This window comes from Paroedura picta, chromosome 2 (assembly GCF_049243985.1).
Source record: "Paroedura picta isolate Pp20150507F chromosome 2, Ppicta_v3.0, whole genome shotgun sequence".
In the NCBI taxonomy this organism is placed as follows: Eukaryota; Metazoa; Chordata; class Lepidosauria; order Squamata; family Gekkonidae; genus Paroedura; species Paroedura picta.
The window spans coordinates 7,302,180-7,324,044 of record NC_135370.1 but is presented as its reverse complement, the minus strand read 5'-3'; positions in this window follow the sequence as shown (position 1 = coordinate 7,324,044).

Here is a 21,865-nt window from a genome sequence, read left to right as displayed (position 1 = left end):
CTTCTCCAGCATCAGAGTTCACTGGTTGCCTTAACCAGCTGTCCCCAACCCCCAATCTGGGGACTGGTACCGGTCCGTGGATCAGTTGGTACCGGTCCATGGCTCCTCCTCGTCCTCCTCCCTGGCTGCTGCCTTGGGGGCTGCCCTGCCACTCTGCCGCTGGCTCACCTTTGGTGCTCTCTGGCAGCCGCCATGGCTGGGACTCCCCCTCAATGTAGCACTGTGCAGCTGCTGCTGGCAGCGCCCCCCAGTGGGTGGCAGGAAGTCAGGGGCGATGGTGGGAAAGCAAGCGGAGCAGGGGCTCAGGCAGCGGCGACGTCCCTCAGTAAAGGACCACCCCCCCCCCCCCAGCCTCAGTAAAATTGTCAAGTGTTAACCTGTCCCGGTGATAAAAAGGTTGGGGACCACTGTCCATAAGTACTGTTAAGTGCAAAAGACTGGGATGGTAGTAAGGATGCCAGCTTCCAGGTGAGACCTGGGAATCCCCCAAGATTACAGCTCATCTCCAGGAAACAGAGATCTGCTCCCTGGAGAAAAGGGCTACTTAGGTGTTCTGTAGGGTATTAGACCCCACTGAAGTCCCAAATCATGCCCACAGCAGGCTCCACCCCCAAAGACTGGTCCCCTTCCCCCCATCCCAGAGGGGATGCCCTAATTTGGAATTATGGGAAGCTAGTTACATTTCCCATTACTCTGCCAGAGAGATTCTATTGGGAATGTATCAAAGTAGATGCTAATGGTGGCCACGTTTGTCTCGCCCTTCTTCTTCAGGCCCGGATTTGCACTTCTTCCCTTCTCGGCTTCAGTCTGAAAAAGAGGGCCTAGTCCAGGATCTCCCAGCAAGTTCCACGACAGGGTTGGGATCCGAACCTGAGTCACCTATGACCGTATGACACAGCTTTCCCAAAGAGTCCCTATTCCCGAGAAGGACTCCATATAGGCACTAAGCAGAAAGGCTTAGTGCCTATTTTACATCTGTTTTTTCCCACAGGTCAAAGTGTTTAGGCACATCTAGAGATGGCCATAGCCAAAGGATAGTGTCTGGGTGGCAGGTTAACATGGATAGAGAGGTGGTCGAGAGGAATTTAGCTGCACTGGATGAGTTCAAATCCCCTGGTCCAGATGAAATGCACCCGAGAGTGCTCAAAGAACTTTCCAGAGAACTTGCACAGCCCTTGTCCATCATCTTCAGAACCTCTTTAAGGACTGGAGATGTCCCGGAGGACTGGAAAAGAGCAAACGTTATTCCGATCTTCAAAAAAGGGAGGAAGGATGACCCGGGAAACTACAGACCAGTGAGTCTGACCTCTGTTGTGGGGAAGATAATGGAGCAGATATTAAAGCGAGCGATCTGCAAACATCTGGAGGAAAATTTGGTGATCCAAGGAAGTCAGCATGGTTTTGTCTCCAACAGGTCCTGCCAGACCAACCTAGTTTCCTTTTTTGACCAAGTAACAGGTTTGCTTGATCGGGGAAATTCGGTTGATGTCATTTACTTGGATTTTAGTAAAGCTTTTGACAAGGTTCCCCATGATGTTCTGATGGATAAGTTGAAGGACTGCAATCTGGATTTTCAGATCGTTAGGTGGATAGGGAATTGGTTAGAGAACCGCACTCAAAGAGTTGTTGTCAATGGTGTTTCATCAGACTGGAGAGAGGTGAGTAGCGGGGTACCTCAGGGTTCGGTGCTCGGCCCGGTACTTTTTAACATATTTATTAATGATCTAGATGAGGGGGTGGAGGGACTACTCATCAAGTTTGCAGATGACACCAAATTGGGAGGACTGGCAAATACTCCGGAAGATAGAGACAGAGTTCAACGAGATCTGAACACAATGGAAAAATGGGCAAATGAGAACAAGATGCAATTTAATAAAGATAAGTGTAAAGTTCTGCATCTGGGTCAGAAAAATGAAAAGCATGCCTACTGGATGGGGGATACGCTTCTAGGTAGCACTGTGTGTGAACGAGACCTTGGGGTACTTGTGGATTGTAAACTAAACATGAGCAGGCAGTGTGATGCAGCGGTAAAAAAGGCAAATGCCATTTTGGGCTGTATCAACAGAGGCATCACATCAAAATCACAAGATGTCATAGTCCCATTGTATACGGCACTGGTCAGACCACACCTGGAGTACTGTGTGCAGTTCTGGAGGCCTCACTTCAAGAAGGACATCGATAAAATTGAAAGGGTACAGAGGAGAGCGACGAAGATGATCTGGGGCCAAGGGACCAAGCCCTATGAAGATAGGTTGAGGGACTTGGGAATGTTCAGCCTGGAGAAAAGGAGGTTGAGAGGGGACATGATAGCCCTCTTTAAGTATTTGAAAGGTTGTCACTTGGAGGAGGGCAGGATGCTGTTTCTGCTGGCTGCAGAGGAGAGGACATGCAGTAATGGGTTTAAACTTCAAGTACAACGATATAGGCTAGATATCAGGAAAAAGTTTTTCACAGTCAGAGTAGTTCAGCAGTGGAATAGGCTGCCTAAGGAGGTGGTGAGCGCCCCCTCACTGGAAGTCTTCAAGCAAAGTTTGGATACACACTTTTCTTGGATGCTTTAGGATGCTTAGGGCTAATCCTGCGTTGAGCAGGGGGTTGGACTAGATGGCCTGTATGGCCCCTTCCAACTCTATGATTCTATGATTCTATGATTCTATATTTCCCCTACTAGTAACAGAAACGGCGGCTTTCCAGCCTCTTTCCAGGTATTCACACAGACTCACCAATGTAGCTTTTCAGTAGAGATTTTAGAGATCTGGAAACTGCATTTCCTTAAAACAAATCTGAATCATGGCACTGAAGTTTAGGGACTTGAAGGAAACGTTTAAAACTTGGAAGAAAAATATGCCTCGATGACTTGAAATGCCATCTCTCCTTTCTGTGGAATGAATAAGTACTCTTTGAAATCAGAGTGCTTCCCCTGTGCAGCAACAGTGGAAAAACTTAGACGCTTTGCACAGCATGTCCTGGACTGGAGGAGAAGCATACTTTCCACAGAAGAGATGGTGTTTTGCTACTCTGTGGAGAAGGAAGGCTGAGGCTGCAAGCAGTCCCGGGTGACCATGGACTTAGTGTGAAATTCTACTTTTGGACATGACTCATTCGTCAAACCTTCTTGTCAGCTGAAGGGGAAAGGATAAAGGATAAACTAAACAATAAAAGAGCATCTCCCTGCATTTCCTTGCCTTGGGCCTGGTTGGAATCTGCATTTCCAAATAGCTTTGCTCATCTTTCCTGGGAGAGAAAATATTGCCAATTCTGTCGTCTGACAGAAACCTGGGCAGCCCACGGTGACTTATTTGTTAAATCCTTGGGCCCTGTTGCTGATATCTGTTCTGACTTGGATGCCCAGTAGAATGCCAGATGTTCCCTGCTGTGAGCGTTTGAATAAACCCCTTTGATCAAAACGGCACAAATGTAATAAAGTATTTTTTCTTGTTGTTGTTGTTGCTAGTTACGAAGTCATGTCCGACCCACCGTGACCCAATGGACAATGATCCTCCAGGCCTTCCTATCCTCTACCCTTCCCTGGAGTCCATTTAAGTTTGCACCGACTGCTTCAGTGACTCCATCCAGCCACCTCATTCTCTGTCGTCCCCTTCTTCTTTTGCCCTCGATCGCTCCCAGCATTAGGCTCTTCTCCAGGGAGTCCTTCCTTCTCATGAGGTGGCCAAAATATTTGAGTTTCATCTTCAGGATCTGACCTTCTAAAGAGCAGTCAGGGCCGATCTCCTCTAGGACTGACCGGTTTGTTCGCCTTGCAGTCCAAGGGACTCGCAAGAGTCTTCTCCAGCACCAGAGTTCAAAAGTCTCAGTTATTTGATGCTTGGCCTTCCGTACTACTTTTTTCTTATTACATGAATATATTTCTAATTTTCATCTTATCAATATCCTCACATGAGGAGAAACAGCCCCAGTGAAAAGCTGAGCTTTTGCCTAGGTGATACGTACTACTGGTTCATATTCATGGAGAAGTGTGATAACTGATATTTTGTTCAGATATTGACTGGGCATCACTGAAGAAGACACTGAAAGCAGGATAAGCACACCTGGGACCCCGTTCTAGTTGCCCATATCTGGAATTTATGGATACTGATAAGTTGAAAAATAGAAATATATTCATTTAATAAGAAAAAAGACTTTATTACATTTGTGCCATTTTGATTTCAATTTTTGACTTCTTATTGTTCAATGAGAAATCTATGGTGTTAAACCCCATTGATGGTAGCTTGAAAAGTGCTCGGAGAAGAGAACCACGTACAGGCTCTCCCAATTAAAATACATTGTCATTCGTGTTCTCGCAACCCCTGCCTTTCAAGACTGTGGCAGGGACTGGCTGTGTTCAAGAGATCATTATCAGAGAACAATTAACCCAAGCAGTGATCAAGAAAGCAGGCTTATTCATTCTGAGCCATTTAATCTTAGCTCAGGGCCTCTACTGCATATTTCAGGCAAGATAAAGAAATACAGAACTGGGGGTCATCAACATATTGATGGCAGCCATCTCCCAAACGAGAAATGATATCTTTGGTGCTGGAGAAGACTTCTGGAGAGTCCGTGGACAGCAGAAGTCACGAACAAGGAAATACTACAGTGCAGAAAGCTTGGTATATAGCACTGGAAGCCAAAATCACAAAACTCCGGATCACTTACTTTGGCCATGCGATCCACAGTGATTCATGCAAGGAACTCACCAGCAGGGGCAGCTCTCAAGCAGCAGGGATCTCTGAGGGAAGTGGAAGGAGGAGGGGGTGGTCAACGGTGGGGGGTGGATGGCTATTGGCTGGTCGCTGGACAGACAAGCCAGATGGTTAGAGGAGGAGGAGGCACTCGGGGGCGGGACAGCCACCCTGAGAGGGTATTGAGTGCTGAGTGGCACTTAAGCCATGAGAAACACTCCTCCTCCAAGCTCTTACCAGAAATATATTATGTGGAACAGATTGAACAGCATGAGGGATAGAATTGTGCCCTGTGGAACCCCACAGCACACATCCATCGCAAACAGCAACCACCTCCGACAGCAACTCCCTGTGTCCTGCCCATGAGGAACAATCATTTATCAAATGGTAGATGAACCCACAAGAGGTTCAGCCATACTGGACTTAATACTGACCAACAGGCAAGAGTTGGTGGATGAGGTGAAGGAGGTGGGGACCCTAGGGGGAAGTGACCATGTCCTCATAGAATTCCTTTTGAGATGGGGAGCCAAGGAAGCTTGTAGCCAGACGCGGATGTTGGATTTTCGTAGGGCAAACTTTAATAAACTCAGAGACATGATGAGTGTCATACCATGGACGAGAATGCTGGAAGGGAAGGGAGCATGTGAAGGGTGGGCGCTACTCAAACAAGAGCTATTGCATGCTCAATCAATGACTATTCCAGAAAGACGAAAACACTGCAGGAGCTCTAAGAAGCCTATTTGGATGAACAGAGAACTTCAAGAGGAACTAAGAAAGAAAAGGAAAATGTTCAGGAAATGGAGGGAAGGACAGAGCTCTAAAGAAGAGTACCTACAGGTTACTAGGCACTGTAGATCAATCATCAGAAAGGCCAAAGCTGAGAGTGAGCTAAGATTGGCCAGGGAAGCCCATTGTAACAAGAAAAGATTTTTCAGTTACGTGAGGAGCAAACGTAAAGTAAAGGAGGCAATAGGCCCGCTGTTGGGTGCGGATGGACAAACTCTAACGAAAGATGCAGAGAAAGCAGAAAGGCTTAGTGCCTATTTTACATCTGTTTTTTCCCACAGGTCTAAGTGTTTAGGCACATCTAGAGATGGCTGTAGGATAGTGTCTGGGTGGCAGGTTAACATGGATAGAGAGGTGGTCGAGAGGCATTTAGCTGCACTGGATGAGTTCAAATCCCCTGGTCCAGATGAAATGCACCCGAGAGTACTCAAAGAACTTTCCAGAGAACTTGCACAGCTCTTGTCCATCATCTTCGGAACCTCTTTAAGGACTGGAGATGTCCCGGAGGACTGGAAAAGAGCAAACGTTATTCCGATCTTCAAAAAAGGGAGGAAGGATGACCCGGGAAACTACAGACCAGTGAGTCTGACCTCTGTTGTGGGGAAGATAATGGAGCAGATATTAAAGGGAGCGATCTGCAAACATCTGGAGGACAATTTGGTGATCCAAGGAAGTCAGCATGGATTTGTCTCCAACAGGTCCTGCCAGACCAACCTAGTTTCCTTTTTTGACCAAGTAACAGGTTTGCTGGATCGGGGAAATTCGGTTGATGTCATTTACTTGGATTTTAGTAAAGCTTTTGACAAGGTTCCCCATGATGTTCTGATGGATAAGTTGAAGGACTGCAATCTGGATTTTCAGATTGTTAGGTGGATAGGGAATTGGTTAGAGAACCGCACTCAAAGAGTTGTTGTCAATGGTGTTTCATCAGACTGGAGAGAGGTGAGTAGCGGGGTACCTCAGGGTTCGGTGCTCGGCCCGGTACTTTTTAACATATTTATTAATGATCTAGATGAGGGGGTGGAGGGACTACTCATCAAGTTTGCAGATGACACCAAATTGGGAGGACTGGCAAATACTCCGGAAGATAGAGACAGAGTTCAACGAGATCTGAACACAATGGAAAAATGGGCAAATGAGAACAAGATGCAATTTAATAAAGATAAGTGTAAAGTTCTGCATCTGGGTCAGAAAAATGAAAAGCATGCCTACTGGATGGGGGATACGCTTCTAGGTAGCACTGTGTGTGAACGAGACCTTGGGGTACTTGTGGATTGTAAACTAAACATGAGCAGGCAGTGTGATGCAGCGGTAAAAAAGGCAAATGCCATTTTGGGCTGTATCAACAGAGGCATCACATCAAAATCACAAGATGTCATAGTCCCATTGTATACGGCACTGGTCAGACCACACCTGGAGTACTGTGTGCAGTTCTGGAGGCCTCACTTCAAGAAGGACATCGATAAAATTGAAAGGGTACAGAGGAGAGCGACGAAGATGATCTGGGGCCAAGGGACCAAGCCCTATGAAGATAGGTTGAGGGACTTGGGAATGTTCAGCCTGGAGAAAAGGAGGTTGAGAGGGGACATGATAGCCCTCTTTAAGTATTTGAAAGGTTGTCACTTGGAGGAGGGCAGGATGCTGTTTCTGCTGGCTGCAGAGGAAAGGACACGCAGTAATGGGTTTAAACTTCAAGTACAACGATATAGGCTAGATATCAGGAAAAAGTTTTTCTCAGTCAGAGTCGTTCAGCAGTGGAATAGGCTGCCTAAGGAGGTGGTGAGTGCCCCCTCACTGGAAGTCTTCAAGCAAAGGTTGGATACACACTTTTCTTGGATGCTTTAGGATGCTTAGGGCTAATCCTGCGTTGAGCAGGGGGTTGGACTAGATGGCCTGTATGGCCCCTTCCAACTCTATGATTCTATGATTCTATGATTCTATGAATTAAAATGGATCCAGAGCACAGCCCCAAAATCTACTTCTCTTCCAGCTTTCTCAACTTTTGTGACTTCTGGCTGGAAAGATTGGGGAGGGGGGGGCAGACTGAATGACCTGTGGTTTTGAAAAATAAAGAAAGTAAATGTTGATTTATTTTTTGTAATCTTAAAGATTAGAAATGTAATTATAGTATGATCAGAATTTGATGTCTAGTTTGTGGTTTAAAATCTGGTGGGAAGTATAATGTTTTATAGTTTTATAAATTTATAACGTATAATATTTTATAGTTTTATCAATCATGTCTCAGTAATGTGTCTAAGATGAATGTTCTGTTCTTTGCACTTTTTTCATCTTTCTCTTGCGTCTGTGAAAAACTTGCATAAAAATAATTACTAATCTAATATCTCAACCATATGGCATCGTCTACAGGGGCCTGATAAATATAATAAGAGCAACATGCAGCAACATGGCCTTTGTCTACTTTCAGATGGAGCTTATGTCTTCTCAGGAAGAAAGATCTGTCTTGTCCATTCATGGCTCCAGTCTCCAGATTTGCGTACCCTCAGATTTGGCTGGTTTGAGAATTAAAATCTATGAATGGTGAATCATAAACTGGCCCTTCCAACCAACAATTAACAAGATGAACATATGAAGAATATAATGCACCTCCTGGAAATTTCCAGCATCTTCTCTCACGGATTATTTGACCCTATATAGTGACCAGGAAGAGCACTTCTGTCCTGCAAGCTGGCCATTCCTTTTTGAGCAAACAGTTTCTCTGGGGAAAGTCAGATTTGGAACGGGAAGTAACACAACGGGGTCAGAGGTAGTGTAAGGTTATCTTCTGTGCAATGGTAACCAGCGCGTTTCCATGCTTCCTGACAGAAGACTCCTCCCGCATTATCCCACTGCCTCAGCGTGGCTTTTCCCTTCCCAACGAGGCGGCAGAGAAGCCGCAAGCATGGGTGACCCACAGCTTTCCCTCCTCCCCATGTTGTCAATCAGCGCAAGCCACCAATCCCCTCCCGGCGGTTGTTTGGGGACTCAAATTTCTGTTGTCCCCCCAAGTCCCGAAAATAATTGTTTATTTTTTTATTACACTTGCGTGTTAAAACGCAGACATGCCATAACATGAAAGCAGTTTTTTTAAAAACTCTACACTTCCACGTTGCTATGGGAACACACCACAACAATAAAACATTTCCTTAGATCTCTTTTCAGGATTCTTTGTTCTTCTCTTTATGTTTGGATAGATTTGTGATAGGATGGCCATGGTAACTGGACCCCGATGATTGCGTGTTCACAATACAGATTTAAAACACAGAGCATAGACGCCAACCTAATAGGGAGACGGCTGTTTCATCACATCCCCCACCCTGCTTTTTCCATGCTCATACCCCACCGCCAGGAAACACAAACAGGAATGTGTTTTTTTTTATTGGATCGCTGCCAAATCCCAAAATTACTGTGCACACTAAAGAGAATATGTTATTTGTACTGGGGGCACATCACATTGCAGTCCCTTAGAAATGTGGAGTATGCCTTTTTTTAAAAAAAGAGGGGAGGGCGGGTGCAAGGGCAGGCAATACGCTACCGAGACTATCACGCGTTTCGACTTTCAGACAGGCTTGCCCGGTTTGCACCCCAGTTTGTAGCATGACAACAAAGGGGAAGCGGAATTTTGTGATTTCCCTCATCACAGAGCAAACTGGATGAAAACTCGCACCAACTCCTACACAGCTGCGGATTGCTGCCAATGTCATGAGGAAGCAGCACTAAAATCTGCGAGCAATGAGAGGCTGTGCAGAGGCAAATTCCTCATGCAGGATTGGTCAAAGAGAGCAAACAGAGGGCTGCCTGGTAAGGACAGGTCAAATTAATCCAAAGGGGTAGGGCTTCAAATACCTGAGTGCCCATGGCCAAAGTTTGGGCAATAAGAAAGAAGCACTTGTGTTTCTCATGCAGACAGAGGGATATGGTTTAGTAGGCATAACAGAGACTGGGTGGAATGATTCCCATGACTGGAATGTAGTAGTGGGTGGATATAAGTTGTTCAAGAAAAACCAAAAGGCTCGAAGAGGAAGCAGAGTGGCTCTGTAGATGAGGAGAGGGTTTGCTTGTCAGGAAATACTAGAGAAGGGAGGTGACAGCCCAGTGGAAAGTATCTGGGTGAGGTTAAGGGAAACAGTATTGCGGTTGGATGCTGCTGCAGAGTGCCTGACCCAGGTGAGGAGGTGAGCAGGTTGGCAATGGACCAAGCAGAATGACCTTATAGTTATGGGTGACTTCAACATCTCTGATATGTGCTAGGAGGTAAACTCTGCTAATCATCACACAGTTTCCTGGATTTCAGTGAAGCTTTTGACCAGGTTCTCCATGTTGTTCTGATGGGTATACTGGAGGACTGTGGACTGAGCTCTAGGATGCTTAGATCAGGGGTAGTCAACATGTGGTCCTCCAGATGTTCATGGACTACAATTCCCATGAGCCCCTGCCAGCAAATGCTGATAGGGGCTCATGGAAATTGTAGTCCATGGACATCTGGAGGACCACAGATTGACTACCCCTGGCTTAGATGGTTAGAGAACTGGCTGGAGAACGGCACCCAAATAGTAGTTCTCACTGGCATTTCCCCTGATGAGAGGGAGGGCTTCAGCAGTATGCCGTAGGGCAAGGACACATGCATCACACAGTTTCCAGACCTGCCTGGCCAACACCTTCCTTTTTCAAATGGTGGAGGAAATTATGAGGGGCTCAGACAAACTCAGCTTAATGTTAATCAACAGGCAAGAGTTGGTACATGGGGTCAAGATGGTGAGGACCTTTGGGAGAAGTGATCATGTCCTCCTAGAATTCTCTTTGTTGTGAGGAGGTGGGGAAGTTCATGCCCAGTCATGTATGTCAGATTTTAGTAGGACAGACCTTAATGAACTCTGAGACATGCCGAAAGTAACTTCGTGGGCAAAAATGCTGGAAGGGAAAGGAGCAAGTGAAGGCTGAGACCTCCTGGAGCAAGAGTTCTTGAAGCTCAAACCATCACTATTCCAGCAAGATTGAAATACGGTCGGGGACCCAAGAAGCCAACGTCATTGAACAGAGAACTCTGTGATGAGTTAAGGAAGAAAAGGAGAATGTTCAAGAAATGGAAGGAAGGACATATCTTGAAAGAGGAGTATCTGTGGGTTGCTAGGCACTGTAGGTCAGCCATCAACCAGCTTTCTCAACTAGGATTTCATGGAACCCTGGTGTTTCCTGACAGCCCTAGAAGGGTTTCCCGAATTGATGGGATTTATTTAATTTTTAATATATTTTTAAATTTGTTAAACAGTTGTCCATGATATGAACATATATGGTCATGTTGAATTGCCCTCCATCCCAAAATGGCCAGTGATGGCCCTGGAGGGTGTGAGAAATGGAGGGGCCCCAGGTGGGTGTATACACAGCTGCGCTTCCCTGTCATATTCTGCACACTCCTGGGGTTTCTCGAAGCCTAAAGGATGTTTCAGGGGTTTCTCAACAGTAAAAAAATGTTGAGAAAGGCTGGCTCAGGAGAGCTGAGGTTGACTAGGGAGGCTCATGACAACAAGAAAAGCTTCTTCGGCCATGTGAGGTGCAAATGCAAGATAAAAGAGGCAATAAGCCTACTGTTGGATGAAAACGGGGAAGATCTGACAGGGAACAGAGAGGAAGTAGAAAGGTTCAGCATTTATTTTGCCTCAATATTCCCCCTGAAGAAGAGAATAGGCTCATCTAGAGATGGTAGAAGGCAAGATATGACCACTGGGCTGCAGGTTGACATGGACAGAGAAGAAGCTGTGGAGAGACACCTGGCTTCACTGAATGACTACTGATCACCTGGACCTGAGGTTGCTCAAAGAACTTTCTAGAGAGCTTGCAGAGCCTTTGCACATCATCTTCAAGACCTCCTTGGGGGGTGGAAGATTTGACATTGTTTTCCTGGATTTCAGTGAAGCTTTTGACCAGGTTCTCCATGTTGTTCTGATGGGTATACTGGAGGACTGTGGACTGAGCTCTAGGATGCTTAGATCAGGGGTAGTCAACATGTGGTCCTCCAGATGTTCATGGACTACAATTCCCATGAGCCCCTGCCAGCAAACGCTGATAGGGGCTCATGGAAATTGTAGTCCATGGACATCTGGAGGACCACAGATTGACTACCCCTGGCTTAGATGGTTAGAGAACTGGCTGGAGAACGGCACCCAAATAGTAGTTCTCACTGGCATTTCCCCTGATGAGGGCTTCAGCAGTATGCCGTAGGGCAAGGACACATGCAGAACTCTACATCTGGGTAACAAAAATGACAAGCACACAGACTGGATGGAGGACACAGCAGTGGGTGTGAACAAGGTTTTGGTATACGGGTGGAATGTAAGCGAAATATGAGCAGTCAGGGTGAAGCAGCAGCAAAAAAGTCTGTGGAGAGACCTAATGATTTTGCATGCCAGTTAAAGTATCAGAAATGGCCCAGATGACAAAACTGATGAATCATAGAATCATAGAATCACAGAATCATAGAGTTGGAAGGGGCCATACAGGCCATCTAGTCCAACCCCCTGCTCAACGCAGGATCAGCCCTAAGCATCCTAAAGCATCCAAGAAAATTGTGTATCCAACCTTTGCTTGAAGACTGCCAGTGAGGGGGAGCTCACCACCTCCTTAGGCAGCGTATTCCACTGCTGAACTACTCTGACTGTGAAAATATTTTTCCTGATATCTAGCCTATATCGTTGTACTTGTAGTTGAAACCCATTACTGCGTGTCCTCTCCTCTGCAGCCAACGGAAACAGCATCCTGCCCTCCAGTGTTTATTGGGGGGCGGCTGATATCCCCCGATCACCATTCAGAAGGCGGGCATTCCTTTCCTTTTTCTCCCAAAATCAAGGAGAAAACACTGGCCAGAGGAGTAAAAAAAAAAACCAAGAAAAGGCATCCTGTAGCTTTTGTTTGTGTTTTTTCTCAGATCCTGCTGCCTCTTTCTCCCCCTAAGCAGCTTTTTAACAGAGCAGGATAAGGGCTTTCTAAAATGGGAGCCCCTCCAGCTGTTTCATAAAGGTTTTTACTAGAAATCCCACCATGATTACCGGAACATCTTGTTCACCAATCGCAAAGGTCACTCTAGCCCCAGAGGGGCCACCTCGCTCTCCCTTTCCCATGATCACAACAGACTCATGAAAGCCTTCTGTCGCTGCTGAGACATTTGTGAAGCCCACACAGCTCCAGTGTGATCTGCCACATTTCCTGGTTTCCCCACACGGCATCTGGGAAAACGAACCCAAAGTGTAAAACAAGTCCCCTACCCCCGTAACGCCTTCACTACTACTCGAGGATCTCCAGTGCCTAGTAGGAGAAAACAGCACAAACACCAAAAAAACTAAGGGATTTTCTGCACCCTTTAAATGTAGCGTCATGCCAGTCAAATGCAAGCTGAATCTTCCAGCCCTTCACATGCCGTTGCCCACATCCAGCGTCTGGCCTGCTGACTGCTGCCAACATCCTCCATTTTAAAGTGCTCCTCTGGGAATCCCAAAAAGTGGATTCACCACTCTCAAAAGTGCTATAGAACAGAGAGCAACCAGCAGGCAACCTGCAAAAGGAAGGTGTGGAGGCTCAGACATGCTAATGTCATCTGCTGCATCCTGCCCTCACTCCCGCCTCCCTCTCCCTTGTTCCCAGGGATGAAAAGAGTGACCCCGTCCCTCCATTATATCCAATGGAGAGTAATCTACTGGATATAATAGAGGGATGGGTCACCCTCTTCAGAAGCCCCTAGAGGTGGACCCCTTGGGCCAATCATTTTGAAATTTGGAGGAGAGTCAGGGAAGAGCCTCCCAGAGCTACCCTGAAAGTTTGGAGGTTGTACCTCAAACCTCCATCCACCCAAGCCTTGGGAAAGGTGGGAATGCCAACATTCCCTTTATAGTCTATGGCACCATTGACTTTCATGCGCACCGAAGCCGAATCCTGCCATTGGATCCATTCAAACAGACCAATCAATTCATACCTGGGGAACTCACACAGGCTTTGGTGGGATTCCCCAACTGTGTATGAGTTCGGGTGGTGGGCCATTGATCTGAGTTTTGTGATGTGATCTTAATAAAGAGCTGATGTTTCACTTTACGGCCAATTCTGCACCTTCTTTAACCCACTATTCAATAGCTCTTGCATGCCAAAAAGTTTGCCTTCAGGGATAAAGGACAGACTACATAAATACCTTGCAATGAAATCAGATGGAAAACTAAGCTGCATATCCATGCCCTTTGTCCTTCAGGGTCTCTTTGTACAACATAGGCTATAATGGAGAGATGGGGCACCCTTTTCAGGAGCCTCTACAAACTGACCCCTTGGAGCAATCCTTTTTAAATGTGGAGGGGGGTCAGGGAAGAGCCTCCCAGAGCTATATTGAAATTTTGGTGGCTATACCTCAAACCCCCAATCCTCCAGGCCCTAGGAAAGGTGGAAAAGCCAAAATTCCCATTTTAGTCAATGGAGGAAGGGGATTGGCTGCCTGGCTTGATTGACAGGCAGAATAGAGTTGCATATAAACTGTGTCACTCTCTTCCGCCATTTCTAGCACCACTTGTGGGGGAGAAGAAGCGTGAAAAGGCAGCAGACTGCAGCAAAGCAGCAAGAAGGTGAGGAATGTCTGGAGGCGCAATAATATTTAGTGCTTATGCCATTCAACTTATGTAACATTTTGCGATGTGCAGAAATGCCCTCAGTGTTGATGTGAATTCTGGCCTTTACCCTGCACAGGTCATTGGAAAACATTCCTTGTGCAGTCTTGTCCAGCACTTCTTGATTGTCAAAGTTATTGCCAGCTCCTCTGAAGACCCTCCAGTTTTATTTATCACGGCTTGACAAATTGGGAGGGATGGGGTTCTGAGAAATAAAACACACCAAATTATGATTTCACCACGGAAAAACCCTTCTGAGCACCATGTGGAAGCGGATCACCAGATGGGAAGCCAAGTTCAAGGGAGAATTTGCAGCCACTGTCATTTGTTCACCAAAAAATGGCAAGCAAGAGGAGAACGTGAAATTGCAGCTTATATAACAGGAAGCAGATGTCTTCTGTAGCAAAATGGTTGTGGTTTCAGGGTGGATCTGTAAGTAAAGGGTGACCTTTCCACAAGGAGGACTCGGACTCAAATGCAAGGAATACCATTACCTTCTTTACTCCTTCTTCTTGGCTCCCAAAGTCAGCAAAACGAAGCATGATTCCCCACTTGAGTGCATGCCAAAGGTCTCGATGACTTGGCCCCAACTTTCTCCTGTGTGGGACATCCCTAGTGAGGTATCTGACCTCCTGCATACAAGTTCTGGCGTTTGATGGACCATACTTCTTTGTGTCTGGTCTGCTGTGGAATGTTAGCCAGTTGATGGGGCCCATCATTTTTACTAATTACCTGTTTAATTAGTAATTACACAGGGAGTAATTCAAGACATTGAGAGGACTTGTTGCTACGGAGCTTCATCAACCTTTCCCTTGCTTTAAGGCAGGGGTAGTCAAACTGCGGCCCTCCAGATGTCCATGGACCACAATTCCAAGGAGCCCCTGCCAGCAGGGGCTCCTGGGAATTGTAGTCCATGGACATCTGGAGGGCCGCAGTTTGACTACCCCTGCTTTAAGGCCTTCCTCTGCAGTAACATGAAACCTGATATTGCTTGGCTTTAGCTTTTTCACTCAAAGCATCAGGTCTGCCAGAAAAGAAAAGGCACTTATAAAATATATCTGTTTGTAATACTGAATGAATTAATTTTGAAGGAACGAGAACCAGTGTGGTGTAGTGGTTAAAAAGCAGCAGACTCTAATCTGGAGAACTGGGTTTGATTCCCCACTCCTCCATGTGCAGACAGCTGGGTAACCTTGGGCTAGTCACGGTTTTCATAGAGCTGCTCACACAGAGCAGTTCTCTTTGAACTCTCTGAGCACCAGCCACCTCATAGTGTGTCTCCTGTGGGGAGAAGAAGGGAAAGACCGCTTTGGGTCAGCCGCTTTGGGACTCCTTCAGGTCATGAAAAGACCTTCAGGTCAGGTCTTCTTCTCTGCGTTCCTTCAAAACAGAAGTCCAGCAGCATCTTAAAGATTGACAATAGTTATTTCAGTATGCAGTTTCATGACTCAGCCCATTTCTTCATATCTGCAAAGAGAAGATCACCATACTGGGAATTGTTCTTATGGTAAAGATTAGAGGGGAATCGAGACAGAGAGGCTTGGGGTAAATGCAGTCATAAATCTTTCGAGTGTAAATTCTCTGAGTCAGGGCAGAAAGGGAGGAGTCAGGATAGAAAGGCTGGATGTGAGTCTTGTTATAAATCGACAGCATGAAGCAATTACATGGATTATGAGAGAGGTCAGAAGTTTGAACAGATAACAAGAAGAAGAAAAAGGGCTTTAAAAATATATTCCCACGTTTCAGTACCCAAAGGAAGTCTAAAGCAGCCTACAAACACCGTTCCCTTCCTCTCTCCACAAAAGACATCCTGTGGAGTAAACAGGGTTGAATGAGCTCTAAAGGAACTGCTCTGTGAGAAGAGCTCTAACAGGACTGTGATTAGCCCAAGGTTACCCATCTGGCTGCATGTGGAGGAGTGGGGAATCAAAGCTGGTTCTCCAGATTAGAGGCCCCTGACACCAGGCTTTATCTATAGGCCCAGGACTGGAGGGAACCCAACATAAGCAAGCCTTAAGCTATGGTTTTGGTTTGTAGCGTTGCACAAAGATTCAGGAAACCGCATGCTATTGCGCCATGGGGGGTGTGGGGGGTGGACCTGCTGTATGTGTTTCCTCCTTTGCCTAATTGGCAATAGTGGGGATTTAGTTTGCTCAGTATTTGAATCTGCTGCAATCTCTAGAGATACTTTAATAGAAATGGAAGGCTGATTGCTTCTGCCCTTTAATTCAGACCTTGATACAAGCTCAATGTTAAATGCTACGAGCATCCCCCCAAAACTCATGAAACTAATAATGGAGCTTTATTCTGGAATCTCATGGTATAATAAAATAAATAAGGAGGGACCAGTATCAAACCTGATACAAATACAAAGGGGAGTTTGTCAAGGATGTATTTCTGCGCCACAGGATGTATTTCTGCCGCGCCTGTGCGTTTGCACCTGTGCCTCGCCCCCCCCCCCGCAGCGTTAGGTTGAGCGATTCAGCCGCCAAAGCAGCCGATCGCTCCCGGCGCAGTGAGCGCCATGCCGTGGGGGGAGGGAAGCACACCCACTGGTGCACCAGCACCCGCACCTCCCTCCCCCTCCTGCCGTGGCCCAGTACTGAGAGCTCCGTGGCCCAGTACCGGGCTGCAGACCAGGGGTTGGGGAACACTGGTTTAGACCACAATTTTTCACGTGATATTAAATGCAGATGGGAAATCAATAAATATCACATGTAGACCATCACCATAGAATTTAACATATTTATGAAAATTAAGCCTTGGGTATAACATTTCTCACCGGTTGATTTACCTTTTCTGAATCCTGATTGCAAAAAGAAGGGTTTTGCTTGTTTTCTGGCTTAACTGGTTTCTGCTCCTCACAAACCATCATGGACCACCATGAACTGCACCAAAATTCACAATAATTCATCCCAGTTCTTCAGTTCATAAACTTTTGATTCATGAACCCTGACCAGGCCAAAATTTGCAAGGCACCTTAGTTCACCAACCAGTCTGTGCCCATCTCTAATGGTGAGGAAAAGAAGAAAATGGTCTGACAACAAGAATTTTCAAATTGAAAACTCCCAACCTAATGAACCGGTGACACAAAACAGAACAATCTTGTACACGATTACCTGATGTAGAAATGTAAGCACATCCTGCAATCTCTTCTAAATCAGTATTTAGTTTGTCAACTACAAATCTACAGTGAATCAGACATTTCTAAGACATATTCCTGCATAATTTATCTTTGAATCATGGGGTTTAGCGTGCAGACAGGAAACAGTCAATTTGTGGTGGGTGACCATCCCTACGTCTATATTTCTGCTGGACAACGTTTGAGGAGACCATCGTTTGAGGAGGTCCGGCATATGCATCCCCATCCATTAGTATTTGGGCTCCTAGGGGAGATGTCACAGAGGCTACAGAGCCAAGGGAAGGAAGGGTGGAAAAGAAAACACTAGATAGGGTGGGAAACACCAAAAGTGGAAGGGCTGGAGTGTAGGATCGTGGAAGGATGCTGTGTCTGTGGGAAGGGAGGAGCAGGAGGGAGATTGCCTGGGAAGGTGGAATCAGGGGGTGGAGGAATGAGGCCTTTCCTCTGGGAAACAGCCTTAACTGGACTTCCGGCTTCTTTTTCAGCAAATGACTAAGGAAATGATCTTGCCTCCTTCACTGGCCTTTTGTAAGCTGCCCACTTGCTCTTCAGACATCACAAAATTCTTCTAGTTTCTCAGCGGACGCCCAAGGAGGAAGGTCGTAATTCGGTGGGCCCTACTTTCAACTCTGCAAGAAATAAATTTATCCTCCCATTACTCAGGGTTTTCTCCAATAGCTCAGATAAAGGAAAGGTTAGATCTCTCTTGTGGAACAGTAAGGTCCATATTATATTAAGCAGGTTGCCAAATATTGTGCTCATGTGCATAGCACATGGGAAAGACAACTAAGCTTATTTAAAGGTGATTTAGAGGAATTTTACTATGCGATTTTCTATAATGTACCTGTTAAGCATGGAATTTTAAATATTTTAAATTTTTAAAAATCTGTTCCCAGATTATGTCATTTCTGCTGCACGATGTTCTTTGCTGCCTGTTTTATTTGGCCACAGTGCTGTATTAAGTAAAATAAAGTTGAAATACTCATTAGAGAGAAAAGCAGGGCACAAATAAACAAAAACTAATTAATTAGTTTTTATTGACAAAGATGAAGCATTCCAGAGAAACCGCATCGGCCTCCTCGTTCTGTTTGTTTGACGTTTCTGAAGGGTGCCTGCTGGCAAAATAAGCTGCCGGGGACAAGGACTGATGCACATCAGTCAGTGTGGGAATGTCTGGTGCAGGGGTGGCCAACAGGTATTGTAAGGACTAGATGTGACCAGGTGTGTTTCTCTTCCAAGTGAAAGGCAAGTCAGGCGAGAAAGAAATGTTGCCCTGTCTAATTTGTCAGCTCTCTCAGTTTTGCATGCAATGCTCCTAGGCCCATAATCCATACCTGAGAAACCTTAACTCTTAGGAAGGCTAGGTGGACTGCTGATAGTACCTCTGATGTTCTAGGACAGGGGTGGCCAAACTGTGGCTCTCCAGATGTCCATGGACTACAAATCTCATGAGCCCCTGGCCATGGACATCTGAAGAGCCAGAGTTTGGCCACCCCTGTCCTACAGCATTCCTTAGAATATCTTCCAAATGAATGAAGGAACGGTCATGGTTGAGGTAGGGGGGTGGCCTGGCAAAGCACATCACCTTGCACACCTGCCTGCTGCACAGCAGTTGAGCACTTGCTGCTTCATTCTTGCAGAATCCAGATGGTCTCTATGTTCTCCGTCAACACCTGTAGCTTCCTGGAGGCATGGCTAGGGGAAACCTTCATAAACATTCATCCTGCCAACAAAAAACTCATTGAACTGACCCTGTAGTTACCCCCTCCTCTCTCAGTCCACACATTTTGGAACCCTTTGCGTTGTGTCTGTAGTATAAGTTGGGTTTGGTTGTGGGTTTCTTCAGTTCAGTTTGGGTTCTTGTTCTATCGCACTGGGGTCACAATAAAGACCTGAAATGAACTCACAGTGTCCTGCCAGTCTCTGAATCCACTTTGATTTCCACATTGTGAGCCATAGGACTTTTTTTTTTTTTTTACCATTCCATCTTTTTCCATCTATTTCTTTTTAATAGGGATCAGCTGAGCTACTGACCTTGGCTTCAAAGATGCCTGCTCTGCATGTAGCTGATGTCCTCTTTAGCTCCCCAACCCCTCTCTAGATTCTGACAGAGTCATGTCCTTGCACAACTGACCCTGCTGGGGTGTATGGGCTGTCAAAGAGACAAGAATGGAAATCCTGCCCCCACCCCAGCAACAAAACCCACCATTTTCCATGCTAATATTTTTGTTTTTGCAGGAAGCAGCCGTCTTGTTGGCTGGGTGACTCAGTCTGCTGGAAGTTCAGTGGGTTCTCAGAGCTTCTCCTATTCAGTAGAGAGTATGATAGGGTTCTCCATAAAGAGAAGTGATCCAAGACAACTGGAGAAAGCAGGGCGGCTGACAACAGCAGTTTCTTTGGTTCCTTGTTCATGTCCCCATGGAAATCTTCTCCTTTTCTGCAAACAATGTGTAATGCTGATGCCAGATTGGGTATGATAATGTAGCAGCAGCCTGAATTCTGTACTGATACTGATTTTGGTGGGAGGGAGACTCAGCAGTGGCCTGTCCTAACTCCTAAGGCAGCATCTCTCTGACCTATTATGCATGGCAGCGGCCACACTGGGTCGCTACCAGTTGCTAGTGGCAGGGTTTTATGCCCTGCCACAGCTGGAGAATACACGGGGGAAGGAATCCCCTGGTGCACACTGGGAGGGAACACACAAGAATCTGCATACCACAGGCTATCCGGGGCCCTGCTCTGGGCCAGGGCTGGGATGGCACAATCGGGGATTAGCCCCACTGCCCTGCCACTGCCACCATGGACTGCCTGGCCCATGGTCTGAAAGGGTGAAGTTGGGGAAGGCCATGGCCTCTGTGGCCTGGGTAGGTAACCACATCAGCAGGGAAACCTCCTAATGACATCTGAAAACTTGGTGAAGCTAAGAGATAGTGCCAGGCTGGGGATCACCTGGTGAGTTTCCATAGCAGAGCATGGATTAGAACGTGGGTCTCCCATGCCCTAGTTTAGGAGTCAGACCAGCTCTCTCCTTGAATGTTTCTATAATTACAGAAGGCTCTATAATTGAGTTTCTATAATTCCAGGGAGTTATACGGATTAGTTGCAGCTAAAATTTGCAGAAGAAGTGAAAAACATCTTAAGACTTAGCCCCTTTTGTACAAATAAAGCTGCCTTGAACCACAAAAGGCTTTTTATTCTCCGTGACCCCAAATTAAAAAAATAAACTTACCTACACCTTATTCGATTTTCATTTTCATATTTAGTGCAACATCTGTGATTGATCCGTGGTGATGCTACCTTTTCCCTGTGGCATTCAGAAGTGGATATAACCCACTACATTTGAGAATCCTGCTGAAATTCCCAGTATTTCAAGTGTATATGTCTGCATTTTGTCCAATTAACTTTCTCTGTGCCTCCAGCATGGACATAGTGAAGCAGTCTATTGCTGATTGGTTAGGGCATCAATTCAAAGGCTGCAGGAAAACTGTGGTTCCCGGTTGCCATTCCCTCGCAAGAATTATTTTTTGCCCTCATTTCTAAAGTGACTGTGCTCCAAACCCACGCTTCTATGTGTCGAGATTTGCCTTTTGGATTGTCTCCCCCCCCCCATTCTCCCACTCTCACTTGCTCAGGAAAAAAAAAAACAACCAAGCAGCCTCATGCTCCATTCCTCCCCATATACACACACACATACATTTGCTTGCTTTGGTTGTAGAGGAGACAAATAGCCGGAAATAAACCCATCTCCAGCCTTGTGCTCTTTCCATGCTGGCTGGAGCTTCATAACCACCAGTCCCCTGACCCCTCTTATCTTTCCCAATCAATCAGGAAGGAGAATTACCAAACAATTAAGGAGAGAGTTACCACACAATGAAAGTGTAAGACCCGGGTTCAGACTGATCTGCGGTCAGCAAGATCAACAATGAAAAAAAATGTAAGTGCAGAACAAGCCCAGGAAAGGCCAAGTATAAATGTTTTAATAAATGAATGAACAAAAAAATCCAAATGGAAAATTTTGAAAGTATTTCTACTGTCTTTTTCTGTTTTAAAATTTATTATTGCATGTTCCCTGGGATCCCTTAATCTTGGGGCCTCAGATGTCAAAACCATTGGGACTTTAAATAATTCTTGCCGTTCCTAATCTATGGAACTAGGAAAATTCGGAAACAATAAAAACACCAAGTAGTGCAAACCCTTCTTGATAGTCATCATATCCCCTACACATTAGGTTTTAACTCTAAGTATGGTGCAATCTGGAAGGTCAAGAATCACATGCAAAATCAGCCTTAATCAGATGTTGTAGTGATCAGCTGTAAGGAACTGATTGGCTACCTGATTCACACTGACTTAATTAATTAAGTCCTGTTTCCTCCAGGATTTCTTCTTCAGGTCCAAAGAATAAACCAGGTTCGACACTGTTTTGTAGATGCATGCACAGAAATCCTTCAGTATTAACTTCCTATTCTCTGTGAAATTCTTGTTGGCTTCTTTAAAAGTGTGGGTTCTTTTTTAAAAGATGGTCACTTAAAACAGCATTGTGCTAAGTGAAGAAATATATGAGGAATGGCTGAGTCATGTCATTACATCATGTGTGTCCACCGCAACTTTAATCATGCCTGTGGTAG